At 44.5% G+C, this 17,948-nt stretch overlaps 1 protein-coding gene across 1 annotated transcript in view; it reads right to left on the reverse strand.

Moving 5' to 3' along the window:
- The window catches only part of FRYL (FRY like transcription coactivator), a 214,671-nt gene that overhangs the window by 184,340 nt on the left and 12,383 nt on the right, over positions 1-17,948 (reverse strand). Inside the window, exon 2 of the mRNA XM_068137657.1 lies at positions 14,114-14,306. The gene's annotated coding sequence lies outside the window, so the exon portion shown is untranslated. The remainder of the gene's footprint in view (positions 1-14,113; positions 14,307-17,948) is intronic.

Here is a 17,948-nt window from a genome sequence, read left to right on the forward strand (position 1 = left end):
ACCTGGAATACTGTGTCCAGTTCTGGAGCCCCTATTACAAGAGGGATGTGGAGGTGCTGGAAGGTGTCCAGAGAAGAGCCACAAGGATGATCAGAGGGCTGGAGCACCTCTCCTATGAGGACAGACTGAAGGAGTTGAGGCTGTTCAGTCTGGAGAAGAGAAGGCTCCGAGGTGACCTCATTGTGGCCTTCCAGTATCTGAAGGGGGCTACAGGAAGGCTGGGGAAGGACTTCTCAGGATCAGGGGGGTTGGAACTAGATGATCCTTGTGGTCCCTTCCCAACCCTGAATGATACTACTCTGATACTTGTGTAAGACTGAGAACGCTTCCAACCATCCACCTCGCGAACCGCACCTTGCACAGAAGAGGATAATCAGGTAATTCAAATTACACCTAATTTAAAAACACCTTCTGAAAGGCTCAACCTAGAGGCAGAAGTGCTCTTATTCTGCACGTGGACAAGGTGAAGATGACAGATGAACTTCAAGTACCTACTGCATCACTTTGGTTAAAAGCATAGAGTGGGAGTTCCTACACAACCAGCAGCATCCATGAATTACCAATTAGGGGTTGAAACCACACTTTAACACAAAACAAAAACCCAGCATGTTCAAGTAGTAATATTTACAGAACAAGGAATACAATCCACCCACCATACACACAAATATATGTCAAGCTTTATCAGTTTATCAAGTTTTAAATCTTACATAACACAAATGCATCCAAAAGCTTTGGATTGACTTTTTTTTCCCTTGAGGACGGCTTTTGTTTGACTCTTAAGAAAAGGACAGCAAGGAGTCTGATAAAGCTTGAAATATATTTGTGTGTCCAGTTCTTGGCCCCTCAATTTCAGGAAGACATTGAGACACTTGAACAAGTCCAGAGAAAGGCAACAAGGCTGGGGAGAGGTCTTGAGCACAAGCCCCATGAGGAGAGGCTGAGTGAGCTGGGGTTGCTTAGCCTGGAGAAGAGGAGGCTCAGGGGAGACCTTATTAATTTCCCTACAACTATCTGAAGGGAGGTTGTAGCCAGGTGGGGGTTGGTCTCTCCTCCCAGGCAGCCAGCACCAGAACAAGAGGACACAGTCTCAAGCTGCACCAGGGAAAGTTTAGGCTCAAGGTGAAGAGAAAGTTCTTAACAGAAAGAATAATTAGCCAGTGGAATGTGCTGCCCAGGGAGGTGTTCTCAAAAGGCTTGGATGTGGCACTTGGAGCCATGGTTTAGTTAGTCAGGAGGTGTTGGGTAATAGGTTGGACTTGAAGATCTCTGAGGTCTTTTCCAACCTTATTGATTCTGTGAGTTTTCTACAGAAGTGTGGTGGGTTGAAATTTCCCCCCCACCATTAACTTTGCCAGACCAGCTTAGCTGGAAGCAAATGAAAGCTGAGGATATATATAGGCATTTATATATGTTTATATATTTTTATTATTATTATATGCACATTGATGGGGCTGGTGTTTAACTCCAGGACTTCCATTCTTCATTATACTTATTCTATAAAAGCAGCATTTTATAACAAAGCTAAAACACACAGGTGATATTTCTGCCTATAGCATTTCACAAACAATGTAATCTACAACAGGGCTTTTTTATACAATTTAAACAAGCTTTACAGATCAGCCAGGGTAAAACAGGAGAAGTCTTACAATTACTACACTTGAAGTTGTCTTTAAACAAGTGAAACAGGACATGTAAAGCCTTATTTGGACCCTCTGGATTAGAAAACAAGAGAATGGGAGACTCCATCTTCTATTGAATTGTTTGTACTGCAGTAAGCCCTTTGATGTCTCCCCTTGTGTATTCCATTTGTTAGCACTCACAGGACAAACCCAGTTTTGCACTGAAGTGCCTGCAGAGGTCCATTCAGGCAACCCTTGTCACAGCTTAGAGACAGCAAGATGACAACACCTGAGCTCCACATCCCTCCCTAACAGGAATCCCCATCAGCAAGGCATACAAACAGATCACAACACACGCAAATACCTGCCCTGGGAGAGCCAGGGAGGGATCAGAGGGCAACGGCATTTCTTGGAGCACTGTGCCTTTGCTTTGGACCTTTCAGAACACAATAGAACACAAAGGGGTTTGGGGAGGGTGCACAGGGAGAGCAGTTCTGTTTACTGGAGCAGGTGGACCTGCAAGAACATCTTAACAACGAGATGCTCTGAAAACTGAAGACCAGGACACAGTCCATGTCAGGAAGATCTATGACAGCAAACCACTTGCCAGTGCCTTGAGTTCGCACATCCAGAGGATTTTTACTATGGTTAGAGCCAATTCTAGGCGACAGCTACAAAGCACACAGCACAGTGGGAAGCATCCTTCTGGAGGAGAGCCTCGATGCCCTACCACGAAGGTGTTACTTGATGGGTCCCCTCATGAACGAGGATGTGTTCCAAGCCTTCGGTTTCGTAAGGCAGCATGTTTTTAACTATCCCCCTCGGCTCAAGCAACCCCACCCTGGCCCTACGTGCTGCCGCAGAGCACACAAGACTTCCTTCACATCTAACAAGCAAGCTGGCAAGCCAGGCGTTTCTGGCAGACGGGAGGAAGCGCCGTGCCGCCCTTCAGCCTCGGCGGGATTCCTCTGCCGGTAAGGGCTCTGCCATGGGAGCCTGCACCTCCCGCCCCAGGACTCCCGCGCCCGGCGCTGGGGCTGTGAGCGAAGGGCTGTGCCCGCAGCGCCCCCAGGCGGGCGCGGCCGTCCTCCTCTGTCCTGCTCCTTTCTCCTTCGCAGGCTCCCGAGCTGCCACGGCTGCAGCCGCGCCAGGCCCAGCCGACCAGGCAATGCCGACCTCGCAAGCAGACTGGTTTGAAGCTGGACTCGTTCATCTATATGGCACAGCCCGTCCTGCCACACCACTAGGAACTGTACGTGGCTGCACAGGCTCCTCCAGCACGGGCAGAAGGCAGCAGTTCAGGGTAGCTTTGTTAGCATGAGGGTGAGGATGGTTCCCAACACTGGCTGTACCTGTGCTGGCAAAAGGGCAGAGAAGGCAGCTGCAGGTGTGTTGCTGTGCCAGCAAGGTGAGACCGTGCACGGCAAGCCTCCTGGCACTGCACTAAGACCCCACTTGCTTTCACCCAGCTTCTTGCCCACCGTAGTGGTAGGACAAAAGAAACCACCCAAAAAAATCCCAAAGCAAAATGATCCCTCTTGCCAGGACCTCGGTACTGGAGGTACAGCATAAGCTGTCTCAAGAGCAGAGGTCCAGCAGCGTACCAAAAGGGTGCAAGTAAGGCAAAACTTAGAATGGTATAATTGTATGAGCTGGAAGAGACATCAAGGATCATTCAGTTCCACCCCCCCTGCCATGGGCAGGGACACCTCACACTACAGCAGCTTGCTCACACATTCATCCCTGGAGGTTTTTAAGGCTAGGCTGGAAGTGGCTCTGAGCAACCTCATCTAGTGTGATGTGTCCCTGCCATGGGCAGGGCGGTTGGAAATGGCCTCTGGGAAAGGTGAGTGGTTCAGGTCACACAAAGTGGTCACTACCTCAGTTTGCAGCTTTCCAAAAGATGCTAGTACTCCCTGAACTTTTAACTGTGCATCTTTGAACCCATACTGAACACAGCCTTATTGTGCACCAGACAAGCATCACCACTATTTCCTCTAGCTTGCTTATTCAAACCTGACATCACTGTTTCAAGTGGGAGTGAACGCGCTGAGGAAATAGAGAAACTATGACAGCACCCAAGTATTTAGGGGATAAAAAAGTAGTACAGGGAGTGAGCTTTTCCTCTTTGAATCTCAGAATAGAAACATAATGTAGACTATTTTGTCTTACTCCAATGAAAACAATCTGCTTTTCCCTCCAGAAGTGAAGATAAGAGACATCCAACTGAAAGCAGAAACCAACTGTTAGAATTTGAACCTGCAAGAGGTTACCACACCTGCATTGAAATCCTAAGAGGTACCACAGCTGCGTTATACTCCTTTGCCCATTAACAGGGCACTGTTATTATTTCACAAAATAAGGTGGTAGGAAGAAAAACCTTCCCTCCCCCTTCCTGTATATACTTAATTTTCAAAAGCATTAACCTTTTTTCCCCTTTGGAACCATAATACAGTCGCATCTTTTTTCTTTAAAGACAGAAGCTGAAGAGACAACATAACCCAGCAAAGTGGATGCATAGACACAACAGTTTATTTGTGATTTGGACTAATCACTTAAGAACCTCAATCACAGAATCAGTCAGGGCTGGAAGGGACCACAAGGATCATCTAGTTCCAACCCCCCTGCCAAAGGCAGGGACACCCCACACTAGATCAGGCTGCCCAGAGCCAATGTATTTGAAGGAATTAGCTTTGCATGTCAGCTTCTAAAATTTACAAGCTAATAGAGGCTATCCCTCATATATTTTAAAATCCTGGTTTACAGTTAATTCCCAAGCTACTACTCCACACTCAGTTTCCTTGGTCCAGGTCAATGAATGTAATCCCACAGCAAAACACCTAAAGACCAGGATAAGAAGGGACAAAGCAACAAAGCCACCTCTGGGTCAGTGTAAGTTTGTTGTAATTATTATTTTGCATTAAAAATACTTGAAACCTAAGCAACTTAATTCTTTCTGTGGTTGAGTTATTCTTGGTTTGTCAGTATAAGCTTGCAAGTAGTTCTGGTCCCCCCCATGTTTTTCCTCAAAGGAAATCCAGCCTTCTGTTTCCTTAGAAATGAAAGTAACCACCAACTGCCAGCATTTGTTTCCATTTCCTTTCCATCACTTGACTTTTATTTGCTCCATATAGGGGGCTGCAGAAGTTTTTCTAAGCAAGTTACAGGGCTTTTTTTTTTTCCTTTGGAATGTTAGGGATTTCTGGAGTGCTTTAGGTTATGTTTTTAAGAGCTTGGCTTTAATTATTTAGCATTAGTAGAAGTGAGGTACAAGTAGAAATCAAATACCTGGTAAAGCAGTGCCATCAGAAGCTGAGTGTAAAACCCAAGTGTTAGGTTCACTGACTGAATTATTATCCCATTTCATAAAAAAAAGCCCCCAAATTTTTACTGCTGCTATATTAGTTAAGAACTGTTCTTATCTTGAAGTCACATGCAAAATTACAATGCTTTCCTGAGCTCATTAGAAGTTCCTGAGGAGATCAAAGTCTTTTCTGTCCCACAGACAGATAAGGAATCTGGCTTCCTGTCACTAACCTCTAGCTGGTTCCTAGAACTGACGCTGTCACACAAGGTCTTTCAAACCCAGGAGTTTCTTCAACTGGCAGATTTTCCTCAAATTACAACTTGCTTTTCAAAGCAAATCCCAGAGTACTGCATACTCTGAATCCTAACCATTCCCATGCAAGCAGGAACACGGAGAGAAGACACCCTTACACAAGGCCAGGAGCAGACAGATTCCCCACCCCCTAAAAAAAGGATCAAAGTGACTCATGACAAGGACAATGTTGAGATCTCTATACAAAGAATGTTAAAAAAAGCCCCAAAACAAAGGTTCTGTGGTACAGCTACCAGTAAGTCAGACCAGCAACACCACCACTGCTATGAAACTGGATCTTTAAGGAATTGAGAGCTGAAAAACACTTGACTGAAAGCTTTGTAAGAGCTGCCAGTTGTTAATGTAGGTTTAGCCTACAGAAAAAACAGAACATAGACAGTAAGTGATAACCAGAGACCAAGCACCCACACACACCTCCAGAATTACCTAAGACCAGAAGTGGTCCAACATACAATTCTTAAATCATTTGGCTGATGGCTGATTTCACAGCCATTGTCCCTGTTGCTGTCAGAACTTCCTCTAATGCTACAGGAAGGTACACATTTGTACAAGATATTCTTTGTGGTTCAAATGGTCAGGGAAAGAATCTATAGTTTATTGTTCAAAATAACCTTCATTCCAACCCCAAAAGTGCACACACCACTAATTTATCCTGCTTTCCTTACCAAGCCTGGCCTAATCTGAGTTTACTCTTTGAAATCTTATATACGGAAAGTATGTTTAAAGTTTCATAGTTTCATTCAGGGTTGGAAGGGACCACAAAGATCACCTAGTTCCAACCCCCCTGCCATGGGCAGGGACACCCTACACTAGATCAGGCTGGCCAGAGCCTCATCCAGCCTCATCCAGTGTTGCTGACTTGTGGAAGCTATTATTATCCTTCTTTTTATCATGAACTACCATTATGTCTACAACTACCTGATGGGTGGTTGTGGCCAGGAGGGGGTTGGTCTCTTCTCCTGGCAAGCAGCACCGGAACAAGAGGACACAGTCTCAAGCTGCACCAGGGGACGTTTAGGTTCAAGCTGAGGAGAAAGTTCTTCCCATAAAGAGTAACTGACCATTGGAATGTGCTGCCCAGGGAGGTGGTGGAGTCACCATCCCTGGAGGCGTTCAAGAGGGGATTGAACATGGCACTTGGAGCCATGGTCTAGTAGTCATGAGGTCTTGGGTGACAGGTTGGACTTGATCTTTGAGGTCTTTTCCAACCTTGTTGACTCTATGACTCTATTCTATGATCAGCCTTCTCCATAGCTTCTACCACATCAAAATAAGAAACAAACCCCAGGCTGAGCTGAGAGGCCAAGCTCAGTTTCCTGTACCCATGACATTTGAAGCAATTATATTAATTTCTAATAGGAAAGGAGGGGAGGAAAAAAAGGCAGGGAATTTGCACTTTCATTATGCCTAGGAAGAAAAGAGATTCAGTATTCCTATGGTTGGAAGGGACCTCAAAGATCATCGAGTCCAACCTGTCACCACAGACCTCATGACTAGAGTAGGGAGGACACTGCTGCCCACTGCAGGCTTGAACGCATGACCTTCCCATTGTGGGTCTTATGTGCTACCAACTGAGCCACTTGAGAATTTAGGTTTGTTTGGCATGGTTTTACTTTCAGCACAGAGTGTAAAGACTATCAGGGTAAAATATTGGATGAGCTCTCATTTATTCTATTTGGAAAGCTACAATGTACTCAAGATGAAACAGAGGTCCAGCTAAGTTGGGTACTAATCTAAGACCAAAAAAAACCCCATTCTAGGATGCAGAGGAAGGGAAGAAAACAAACAAAAAACCTAAACCAAATAAACCAAAAACTGAAAACACAACCCAATAGTCAAAAAACCACACACAAACAAACAAGAAAACAGTTGCTAAATGCACTGCTAGAATAAACAATTCTCAGTGTATCAGTCACAAAGTAAACAAATCCATGGGAAGATGAAGGAATCTAAAGCAAGAAATGGTTGAGTCACAGGAGAAAATTTCCATTGTCCTCCTCTATGGAATATTTTATGGAGTTGTTCATACCCAGGCAGTTTTGCACACTCAAATTAGTCACATTATGAAATTGCAGAGAGGTAAGCAAGAGTAGCATAAATAAGTAAACCAACCCAGAAACAGCACACTGCACACTCCCTGTGCTGCTTCAGAAGCTGGGTGAACAGTTCTCCCTTAAAAAACAGACAGCAATCAAGGCACAGGCACTGCTCCTCCACACAGGCTCAGCCGTTCTGACAGCAACCTCAGGGCAACAGAAAAAGCTGAAAGCACCTTGATGGATTAGTTCTAAGCACCACAAACTAATACAGATCTATGGGATAGACACTATGAAAACTACAGATTTGCTCTGGGCAACCTGATCCAGTTGAGGATGTCCCTGCTTACTGCAGAGGGGGTTGGGACTGGAGGAGCTTTGGAGGTCCCTTCCAACCCAGAACGTTTCATGATTCTATGATCAAGATAAAATAGTGATCGACTGCATTTAACTAAACATATACATTTAAAAGGATTATTCTGATTTCTAACCCCAGAAGCAAGAACCTAAGGGGAAAAACAATCAAACAACCTCTTTCTCTGGATTTGGAAGAGAACTGACCGAATCACAGAATGGTCAGGGTTGGAAGGGACCTCAAGGATCATCTAGATGCAACCCCTAGATCAGGTGGCCCAGAGCCACATCCAACCTGGCCTTAAAAACATCCCTTGCTGCATTGCATCTATTTGAAGAAGAGGTTAAGCTTGTTCCTATCAGAGATAACAATTAAAATAACCCTGCTCACGAGGAGCAGGAAGAGGCAACCACTTGGCATTTAAGGACATATCTGAACATGGCCATCCAGAAAGGTAAAGATTCCTTTGTTTAAGGAGAAGTTGATGCTCCAGTCATCCAATGAGACTAGGGAGATCACAGAAAGATCTGTGTCCTTTCCTCACCTGTGATTTTTTTAATCAACTAGTCATAAGAAGACTTCTAATTGTCAAGTGAAAGGCAGGAGGGTTCATTTTAAAGACAGCTTCAGAGGCTGAAATTACTTCTTCCATCAGGAAGATACCACAAAGCAAACCTTACACCTTCCCATTTCTTACTTTTCAATCCCATCTCTTCTTTTCAAGTTAGTGTGTGAGAAACGATTGTTTCAAGCCAGCAGACTGCCTACAAATGGAAATACATGGAGGTGTCAAGCCTGTCAATGTTGTCCACACTAGGATTGTCTTTCATCACTCACGCAGAGAAGCCAATGTGGCTAAAATGAAGAGTTTAAGCTAAGCAGACCTTAAAGAGAAAGAGCCCATTTCCCCACACAACACTGTTATGCTTTCCTTGACTCTGCTGCACCTTTTAGCCTCAATTCTTATACCCTTAAATCAAGGGATTAGACACTATTTTTTCTTTCCTTTCCCACCCCCACTGTATTGTCTGCATCAGAAGTGAGCCTTGCTGCACTTCATAAGCCTTTCCTGAGCCAGACATACTTACTGAGGAGAAGCTAAGGAGCAGAGGTGAGATTATTAGTGGTACACTGTAAGTGGAAAGTGCGCCAGACCAAGAGAGGCAGGATGTGTTAAGCCATGCTAGGGAGAAGCACAAGGGAGGGGACCTCAAGAGTTTCCACAGGAAAGCTCTGCAACTAGGTAGGAGATACCAGAAGTAGCTGCATCACTTGTGCTTACCCAAACCTCTGAAAAACCACCTACCATTGTCTCCCTGTCTTTGAACTGTTTGTTTTGCATAGAGACAGAGTGTTTTCACTAGCTGCCAGCCAAGGGGCAGGCATTTACCAGCTCCCTGAAGACTTTTGGTTTCCATTCCACAGTATATCACAGATCTGAACTGTAACACAGTCTTTACTGCAACTTGTGCAGTTACTCCACACCTTAATAAAGAAGGTGCTATTTCTTTTAAATCAAGCACCTCTCCAGGTGAGCTCTTTTCAAGCAAACAGTTGCTGGCTGCACATAGGGAACCAGAAGCAGAAGTAGAGCAGTTGTCTGACCAAAAAGGTGTTAAAAATAAGGTCTGAAGATTCATATGCATACAGGTAGCTGTCTATAAATAAACTCCAGAGCTGGAATGGTGCAAAATTAACCAAGATCAAAGTCAGTTAGCAGGTCAGAGTTTCTTTCTCAACAATCTTCTTGCTGATGCATAAACAGACTCCTAAAAAAGAAATCCACAATGTTTCAAACCCATCTGAAGGCCAAATGTATTTCATTTTAGGTGTCAGAGAACACCACTGATAGAGCCTTGTAGATTATGCTCAATGTAGAAGTAGATGCATCAAAACAAATACATAGTGACAAAGAAAAATTAATCAAACTTTTCATTATGTTGTGGCTTCCTCCCCTAGGGGGTGTTCAAGGAAACCAGGCTGGATGAGGCCTTGAGCAGCCAAGTCCAGTTGAGAGGTATCCCTGCCCATGGCAGGGAAGTTGGAGTAGATGATAGAATAGAATAAACCAGGTTGGAAGAGACCTTCAAGATCGTCGTGTCCAACCTATCATCCAACACCACCTAATCAACTAACCCATGGCACCAAGCCACCCCATCAAGTCTCCTCCTGAACGCCTCCAATGATGGTGACTCCACCACCTTCCTGGGCAGCCCATTCCAACGGGCAATCACTCTCTCTGTGTGAAACTTCCTCCTGACCTCCAGCCTGAACCTCCCCTGGCACAGCCTGAGACTGTGTCCTCTTGTTCTGGTGCTGGCTGCCTGGGAGAAGAGACCAACCTCTGCCTGGCTACAACCCCCCTTCAGGTAGTTGTAGACAGCAAGAAGGTCTCCCCTGAGCCTCCTCTTCTCCAGGCTAAGCAGCCCCAGCTCCCTCAGACTCTCCTCACAGGGCTGTGTTCCAAGCCCCTCACCAACTTCGTTGCCCTTCTCTGGACACATTCCAGCAAGTCAACCTCCTTCCTAAACTGAGGGGCCCAGAACTGGACACAGGACTCGAGGTGTGGCCTGACCAGTGCAGTGTCCAGGGGCAGAATGACCTCCCTGATCCTGCTGGCCACACTGTTCCTGATGCAGGCCAGGATGCCATTGGCCCTTCTGGCTGCCTGGGCACACTGCAGGCTCACGTTCAGCCTACCATCAACCAGCACCCCCAGGTCCCTCTCTGCCTGGCTGCTCTCAGCCACTCTGACCCCAGCCTGTAGCCCTGCATGGGGTTGTTGTGGCCAATGTGCAGAACCTGGCACTTGGATGTGTTCAATCTCCTGCCCTGGGACTCTGCCCATCTGTCCAGCCTGCCGAGGTCCCTCTGCAGAGTCTCTCTACCCTCCAGCAGATCAACTCCTGCCCCCAGCTTGGTGTCGTCAGCAAATTTACTGACGATCGACTCAATGCCCTCATCCAGATCATCCCTAAGGTCCCTTCCAAGCTAAGCCATTCTAGGATTTTCTGTCATAGAATCATCATAGGACAAGTCCAAAAGAGATGAAGCTTTACAAAAGGTTGAAACCAGGAACTTCCTGACTGCTGAATGTCGCTCCAAAACCCCACAAGAAACAGAATCCTGGGGAAGAGAAATTCAACAGAGCAGGTCGAAAGATTTCCCTGACACAGCCTAGTCTGGCACACACAGCTTTTCCAACTCACAGATTAAGCAGCTCTTCTGTGTTTCCTGCTAGCATTTTCATCTCCTGCTTCGCAGATGTGTCATAGATGTTCCACAGCATCTCAACAACATCAGGTGTGAGACACTAAGTCATTTGTCACTGCAAGTAAGCACGGGCTACAAAGGTCTTCAGCAGAAACATTACTTCTAGTCAGGCAGCATAGTAAGAACTAATGCTCAGATGAATGGAGGAGGTGGGGAGGGAAAGCCCTGTTAAAAGTTAGTGAAGCCCACTGAGCTATTAAAACCACCACCATACCAAAAGCACCTCAAAGCACATCTTTTTTTATTACAAAGTTTCTGTTACAAATGTTTCCATTTATTTCCCCAATATCCACCTCACAATATATATAGACAGAACTAATAAAACTCCTGAGCTGGGTAGTAAGAACCAAGCACTGCTTTAATCCTAAATGATTAAGGAAAGGAAAAATAAACAACTAAAACCAAAAGAAAACCACAGCACAAAATCCCTTTTCCTTCCTCCTTGATTTTCTTAACTATGGAGGAAAAAAACTCTTGAGCCTGGTTAAGTGCTACACCTGCAAAAACACTTGTAGGAGCAGATCCATTAATTGCTCTAAATCCTGTTTGGCAATTGCATTTACAGACAGAAATAGTTGGGGTTTTGTTTGGGGGTTTGCTTTTTCAGTAGAACTGATGCTCCAGACAGTTTATTCAGAGAGGTCATGTAGTGTTCACCGTGACAGCTCTGAGAACTGGCTGGATAAAGCCCTCAGCAACTGGAACAGATTCCAGGCAGTAAATTAATGACATGGAAGGAGAGTGGCAGCTGGCACATTTTTCCAGCAATATATTATTTTTCCTTCTCACATGTATTTTTAAGTGGAAAGTACTTCAGACTCTCTCTCTGCATTCTCTGACAGGAAAATACACCCTGACAGCCAACTTGTCTTCAGCTTCTGAAGTGAAAACCCTCATGTTTATTGTCTACACACAACAGGCTTTGAATACTGAAGACAGACAACGAATACAAAAGCTAAAGGACCTAATGCTAAGGATGCTTTTTTTAAGCCTACTACCCAAGTGCTTTTTAAACAGCTCACAGTAAGCACAGAAAGTACAACAATCACTGAGAAGTATTCCAACAACTAGATCAGTACTGAAGAGCCTTGCTTCCAGTAAGGGAAAGCTACCCAGTTCAACCTTGAATGTTTGTCACTAGAATAGCCTTGCTTCCAATAAGGGAAAGCTATCCAATTCAGCCTTGAATGTTTGCCACTACAGCATGTTCTTTACATGAAAGTACAGAAGTTTAGAAACATACATAATCAATAAAACCTTTTAAAAGTGAGGTAAAACTAAAGCATGATAACCATACACAACAGAACTTAAGGTCAGCATGACACTAAAGTCCTCAAACCCTGTTCCATTCAGAAGATTGGAGATCCTACTCTAACACTAAAAGTGTATTGGCCTGCCTTGAGCAGCAGAAAAATAAGGTAAAGCTCAAGGTAAACTTCAGCAGCAACACATTTATTGAGAGGAACAAAAAGAAGTAATCATGGTATAAAATTCCCACAGGAGATAGTGAAACAAGTCAGCAAGTTCTGCAACCAGAATCACCAGAATGGCTTAAGTTGGACAGGACTTCAGAGATCATCCAGCAGCACACAACAGTGGATGTGATCTACTGGAAGTGATCCCATGGCAGAACTTTGGGTGTGTTCAAATTCTACTTTATTGCATACTGTAAAGAGTACACAAGACAGGAAAGTGAGAGCTGTACTAGAAATATCATAGATTATATAACAAGCTGATTAATAATTAGTTACTAACAAACAAGTGAAGATTTGCCAAAACCCCAAAGTATAAGAAGACTCCTTCTTGAGTCTTGGTTTAAGAGTTGAGAAGTTTGCACAGAAGGGGGCTGATGTAGAAGGGAAACAGGACCAAAAAAACCCCACATGTGGTGCTGTGGATGTGGCATTGAATTGTTCTATAAATGCTTGCCACCACATGGCATGGTGGTGTTAAATCTTTGACTGATTTTCGGGTCCCTGCCAATGCCAGGGATGGAACTAGATGGTCTTCAAGGCCCTTTCCAACCCAAACCATTCTATGGATTACACAAATTTGCATCAATTCCTAGAGAGTGTGGTGAGACACTGGAAAAGGTTAGGCAGGGAAGCTGCTCCCTGGAGATGTTCAAGGCTAGGCTGGACAGGGCCTTGAGCAACCTGGTGCAGGGGAAGGTGTCCCTGTCTATGATAAGGAGGTTGGAACTGGATGATCTTTAAGATCCCTTCCAACACAAACCATCCTATGATTTTAAGCAACTCCTATAGGGAGTGCTATAGGCTCTATTCTATAAAGCAATATATAGACCATGTAAGCAATATGGAAGGTCTTGAATACAAGATCCACATCACACATACTTTAGAGAGACCTGCATTTCATATCTCACTCCCATCACACCATTCTGTTCCCAAAGGTCAAAAGGAAGTAGTGTTATCAGCATTACCAATTGTCCCACCAGCAGGAGACTGCATTGTTTTTGAAGGACGTGTTAGATGTTGGCATAGTTACATATCCATATCCAGCTCAGCTCCAAAGTGCTTTATCCACAACTGCCCTGTGCTGAACAGCACTAGGGATCTATTTACTACAGATAAAACCCTCACCTGAAGAGCAGTCAAGAGCATCTATTTAAGGAACTGTGAGCACCTGGCCTACTTAGCTGCATTACCTGGCTCCATCCACGAGAGGACAGAGCTCAGACGCTTGCTCACAGTGTAAAGGACTCTCATTAGCACTGAGAAGCCTGATTTGCATCGAGCAGGCAAGTGTGAGAAGGCAAACTTGAATTACTGAACACAGAAAGCCTACAAGAGTACAGCAAGCATCTGCAGAGCAAGTATCATAGTATCAGTCAGGGTTGGAAGGGACCACAAGGATCAGCTAGTTCCAACTCCCCTGCCATGGGCAGGGACACCCCACATTAGATCAGGCTGGCCCAGAGCTGAAGATGACTGGAAGATGGGAGGTTGTTTGCCATGTTCTTCACCTCTCAGACACTCACTTTTGGCCATGATCAGTTATCATACCACATTAAATCAAGTATTACTTGATCTAGCACAGTACAAACACCTTCCTGTGCAGATAACTGGTACCTGAAGCAGTATTTCAAAGCATGTTAACAGCACAATGTAGATAAAGACCTAAGCAAAAAGGGAAACCAAAAACTTAGAGGCATGAGAGTGTATTTACAACAGAGCTGTGGGAAAGGTCTTACCACTTAGAAGCCATTGTTAACCACCAACGAGAGCTGTTAGCTAGCAGGCTTAGGATGGATCCATCAAGACATTTTTCCCCCAGGTCCAACGTGGGAGCAGCCAAAGATGTAAACAGCTACGGGTTGGGTGGTATGCAGCCAATTGTTGGAGACAGGTCTCCAAACACAACACAGACAAATGAAGTACAGAACACTGAAAAGAGAGAGAGGAAAAAACCACAGTCAGATCTCAGACACTTACTGAGGATGTCAACATTTTCCAACAGCTTCAGAATTTTCTCCTCTTTTTTTCATTGAAGAGTCATAAGTGATACAAATAGGTCTTCAGACTTGCTGTTCTGCTCAGAAACTGCTGACTCTTCATGACTATTTTTTCCCCTATGAAAAACATTTAGAATTGACACCAAAATAAAATCTAGCTCCCAATACTCAGTGTGTTTCACAGACATCCAACTCTTCATGTGGAGGTTTAGCTGTCCTTTCACAGTATCACTAAGGTTGGAAGAGACCTCGAGGATCATCGAGTCCAACCTATCAACACAGACCTCATGACTAGACCATGGCACCAAGTGCCACATCCAATCTCCTCTTGAACACCTCCAGGGATGGGGACTCCACCACCTCCCTGGGCAGCACATTCCAATGACGAATGACTCGCTCGGTGAAGAACTTTCTCCTCACCTCCTCTAATAACAAACATCTTTATTAACCACAAACAGACACATACAAGTCATTCTCAATCAGGTTTTTTCATATTAGTCCTTTCACTTCTTTTCTGATTTCTGTTGGGTTTTTTGGTGGTTGTTTTTGTTTGGGGGTTTGGTTTGTTTGGAGTTTTTGGTTCTCTATTTTTTCTCCCCCTGCTTGGGTAGCCCAAGGATGTGGCCGGCAAAAGAAACCGACAATACTTCAGCTCTATCTCCTTACCAAAGCCTCCAGAACTCCTGGAGATTCCTTCAGAGCAGAAGTTGAGCATGCAACTTGCATGCCTGTCACAACCTGCCTTAAGCAGCAGAGTTTGGTTTTGTTCTTGCATATTGCCAAACTGCAGCAAAGGCACTTAAAGTATTTTTACTTTTACCCCTGGAGGCAGATCAGGCACTTTTAATTGCTTCTCATGAGTCAAGCCTCAACCTGCAGCAGCAATCTACCACTCCTGATCATCCAGCTTGTATGGAAAACAAGCAAACAAAACCCCCACACTATAAATTTTAAGTCATAGTCAGGAAAAACTGCAGGTACATAAAGACCTGAACCCCCAACATGACTTTTATCAGTGCTCTGATGCAATATGAATGAACTAGTTTCCTTTAGGGATGGTTTGAACCGTTCAATCATCATCAATCTTTTATGTACGGTTTGTTCTACTTCTTAATTAGTGTTTCTAAAAATACAAGAGACCCACATAGTCACTGCAACCTAAAGGTAAAAAGCCACATCCTGAAGATTTTAAGATTAGGGGAAAAAAAAACAACAAAAAAAAGCCTAGAAGTGGGAGTTGGGGAAAAGCAAGAGAATTAGAGGAGGTTCTGCCAATAGGAAGCAAGTTAATGTTTATGTATTTCCATATAATGTTTGTACATTAACTTGAAAAAGCAATTCTAGGGGGTTTTTTTTAAGACTTAACCAGTTACAGGGAAGCAGTTGAAAGACTGCTACGATTCAAACTGTGATCTCCACCTGTGAAATTGCAGCTCTTTAATGAGCATCTCAACTGCTTTCTGTGCATTGTGCATTTGACAGCCCAGTGCATGAGGTATGTATCACTTTTTCCCCCCTCTTTGGAGCAAGCAAAGCCTGGGTTTTGCACAGCAGATATGCACAGCTTTTCACCCTGCCCTAATACACTGCACTTTCCATTTAGTCTCCTTTCCTCCCCCCCCCCCCCCCCCTTTTTAAGAAAAGAGAAGTAGTTTAAATCAACTCATACAAAACATTACATCCACTCCAGTCTGGGAGTGGCTCAGGTTCCCCCCCCCCCCCCCATTTACAGTAAATGAACAGCACTTCAGTGCTGTAGTGGAACACTGGAGCAGGTTGCCCATGGAGGTAGCTGAGGCCCCATCCCTGGTGGTATTCAAGGCTCAACAGGGCTCTGGGCAACCTGAGCTAGTGGAGGATGTCCCTGCTGACTGCAGAGGGGGTTGGAGTGGGTGAGCTTTGGAGGTCCCTTCTAACCCAGAGCATTCTATGATTCTATGAACTCAAAACCAAGACATGTGACTCCACAGAACTGGAAGAATACCCACAGAAATCCACCCTGGCTATGCTGACATTTTAGTTCACATTTCTGTTCAGAGTCTCCACAGCACCAGGAGCAAACCCACCTTCATTCTCCACCACGCCAAATCCCATCTCCACTACCACCCCCAAGACACTATGCAACAGCCCAGCTACTTAGTGGAATAAACAGCTGAAAACTAACTTGACTGTCCACACTTTAAGACAAGATATTGGTGTTTTGGTTCAGCTGGCACCGTACTTATAAACAGCCCAGAGAGCAAGAGGCTCAGGAAAACTCACCTGAGGTATTCACCATGGCAGGGGGGTTGGAACTAGATGATCCTTAAGTTCCTTCCAACCCTAACAATTCTATGATTCAAGTTGGTTTTTTTTAGTGGTAGATACTGACCAATGATAAACCTAAAATCCCAGCTGCTGCCCAGAATTTCAAGTACAAGTGGAGCTGTACTCAAACACCACTTATGGTATCCTACAAATCGATCAGATTAAGCCTGACTACGGGGAGAGGGGGGAGATAAAAGTTATCAGTAAGGTCAAAAGTCTCCAACAGATGCAAGTGAAACTTACAGCAGCTACACTACATTGCTGGAAGTAAGTTCTCTGGGCTTCACTTCCTAACTACAGCTTACTTCAAGTTAAAATGTAACTAGAGTTCACTAGATTTGAAGTCAAAGGGATCACACAGGTGCAGGTTTAGCATTTGGGGTTCACCCCTATGAAAAGCTAAGAAGCAAGACCATGACAAAACTAGATAATGAAGTTCAAAGTACAAGAAATCAGCTGAATTAGTTGGGGGGGGGGGGGGGGAATAATAACCAAAGTGCACTGCTGCTACCCCTACATTTTCATACCCAAAAAGTAATTCAGAATTCTTCTAACATTCTGAACTTGAAAGCACAGGGTGGGGGAAAAATCCAGCCAAGCTCAAACTGTCCAAGTAGCAGGCCATTGAACTGGTATCAACTGAACTTTGTTGGGGAAATGTGTTTAAAAGGTAACTTTTATCTTAATTATTTTCATGTTTATATATTATGGAATCAATTAGGTCAGCAAAGACCTCAGAGATCATCAGGTCCAACCTATTACCCAATACCTAACACCTCCTGGCAACTAAACCCTGGCTCCAAGTGCCACATCCAAGCCTTTTTGGAACACCTCCAGGGATGGTGACTCCACCACCTCCCTGGGCAGCACATTCCAATGGCCAATCTCTCTTGCTGGGAAGAACTTTCACCTCACCTCCAGCCTAAACTTCCCCTATTCACAGAGTCTGCTAGGACTTCCCTCATGTTCATAGAGTAGCTGCTAGAAGGTTGGCTACTATACAAGACTGAACTCTTTTGAGTGCTAATTACATGCTCCAGTGCTACATACTTTTTGCCATAGGAGAGGTGGTAAAGAAGACCACTTCCAAAAAGCTTCAGGGAAAGGGAATAAAACTCATGTGAGAGGAAACCAAAGTACCTACTTAAATCAGCTGCAGATATGTACAAAACACCAAATCAGAGCTTTTTTTTTTTTTGTAATTACTAGCCCAAGAGACTTAATAGGATGACACTTCTGAAGAAAGAAAACACTAACAGTTTTAACC

This window comes from Melanerpes formicivorus, unplaced genomic scaffold, assembly GCF_026170545.1.
Source record: "Melanerpes formicivorus ecotype bairdi unplaced genomic scaffold, bMelFor1.0.p_v2 SCAF_4, whole genome shotgun sequence".
Classification (NCBI taxonomy): domain Eukaryota; kingdom Metazoa; phylum Chordata; class Aves; order Piciformes; family Picidae; genus Melanerpes; species Melanerpes formicivorus.